The following is a 2297-nucleotide window of genomic DNA, read 5'->3' as shown; positions in this document are numbered from 1 at the left end:
AACAATCGAGCTTCCACTGGTGATTTTCGCAATCTAAAGCCATCGTAAGGAGAGCATGAAGTCTTTGGACGAAATATTCAAGCCACTACTTTATAAATTTCGTTCATAGGCTATTATAGGTGTTGCGCCGCCTTATTTTTTGCCAGGCCCATGTAAATTCAAAATACCATAATATAGACTACTTTCAGAGACCGTATTTGTGGGGAAACCGAGTTTATGGCTGTTTTTGAACCCCTCCTCCAAGGGTCACGAAATTTCCTCTCTATTCCCTCATATATACAACCCTTAGGGCACCGTAGCTGCAACTTCGCGTTCTTCATTTGTGTTCTACGACCACACAAAGGCGTCATAGAACCCCACCTTCATCAATAAAGCTTTCCTTTATATTCACCACATCTTGATTGCAATCTTGGTTTCTTGCTTGTTCTTCGTTTGCATGCAGGAAACAGACCTTCGTGGTCAGGTTGACCGTGCTCCGGTGTGATCAATAACCCCTCGGAGTTTGTTTAGCGATTACTTAGGCGTGACGCCCTCACACATTCGTAGTCCGATCGTCAATGTCTACTCCACCAAAACGATACCCATGATCTCATCGAAAGACAAGAACAACTTCGCCTCTATCAAGTGGTATCAGATTTCCATGTTGCTCAGTGAGATTTTACCAGTTTTTCATAGTTAGATCGCATCTGTTCTTCATACCTATCATCCACGAAAAAGCCATAAAAAATTAGGGTTAGATCATCATATCCGAACCAATCTAAGCTTTTGCATAGTCTTTTCAGTAGTTTGCTTAGTTAAAATTGTGGTTACATCGTCGTGTCGAGTTGCTGGTCTTAGTGTCTAGTCCTTTAGAGTTCCGAGTTCAGTTCGCAAGTTGTCATGCCTCCACCACACCATCTTTCATCGCTTCCATATATCACCTCCACGCTACCATCATCGTTGCTGCCATATACCACCACCACGCCACCATTATCTTTCCTTCCATATACCACCACCATATACCACCACTACCCTAGTCTGCATCCTTTTCACTTTAGGTTAATTTCGAGATCTGTTTGATTTCGGTATCTCGTTTCCTAACCTGATTAGGTTTCGAGTCTTGCATGCTTTCCAGAGCACTTTTTAGGCTTAAATTTCGAGGGGTGAATTTTTTTCCTATCGTTTTTAGGCTGTTTAGAGAGATTTTAGATGCTCGCCATCATAGTGATTTTTGTCGCAATTTTTGGTCGTCGCAGCCCCAAATTGCTCCAGAAATAATAAAAAAAATTGTCAATTGTTTTCCGTGCCTAACCTGTTTTTGTTCCTTGGGAAGAGTTTTGAGACACTCGCCAGTATAGTGATGTTCTGAAGAAAAAATAACGCAGAAAAAACAGAGCAAAAAAAGAGAAAAAAATCAGAGTGGCTCTTCCCTTGATTAGTACGTGCCGTCGTGACTTCGTTGGTGTTCTAGGCTCGCATCTCTAGTACGGTCTAGCCTAGGACCAGCACGGTACCGTCGTTGAGCGTCTTTTCAATTTTGCATCTCTGAACTGATTATTGCTGACCCTTCTTGCTACCATATTATAAGCCTTCCCAGCTCCACATACATCTACATCGTGTGTTTGACACCACCTGGCAATCGCTCTATCGAAGCTTTGAGAGTTTTGACTACACCGGTTACCGATCACCACCTACTGCTGGGGAAGAATTGGTAAGAAATTGAGATTTTCTTGACGGATTTGTGACACACGACCATCACCACCACCACTTCCTAGTATTCTCTGTGTTCCTATTGCTGCTAACCATGCAAAGATCACACGACGAGGAGATCGACTGGGAGAACTTGACCAACCGGGAGCTCCGTGATAAATTTTAGCAAATCATGTCTAACCAGGTACAGGATTTCGTGATCATCTTTGGAGAGGCCATGGAGAAGCTCGAAGGTATGGAGAAGAAATTCGACACCAAGATGAATGCCATGTTCTATGAGGTGGTTGCCCGTTTACCACCACCAGCTGCAGCTTCTATCCCTCTTCAACCACAACCACAACGACTACGAGTGCGACATGTGCATGTCGGCCAAGAGGAGAATTTTGTTGTTGTTCCTACTACTGCTACTGCTGCTCCTCCTGCTGCTACTACCAAGGTTTCTATGGCTGAGCAGAATGAGGATTATGATGATGATTATGATGGTGATTACGATGATGAGGGAGAGGTTGCTCCAGTCACTATTGGAATTGAGAAATTTGCCATCTACCATGCCTTTGCCGTCTGCTGACGCATGGCAAAGATCATCTTTGCCGTCAGCTGGCACAAAG

The sequence above is a fragment of the Hordeum vulgare genome, chromosome 1H (assembly GCF_904849725.1).
Source record: "Hordeum vulgare subsp. vulgare chromosome 1H, MorexV3_pseudomolecules_assembly, whole genome shotgun sequence".
Lineage (NCBI taxonomy): Eukaryota > Viridiplantae > Streptophyta > Magnoliopsida > Poales > Poaceae > Hordeum > Hordeum vulgare.
This window is presented reverse-complemented; position numbering follows the sequence as displayed.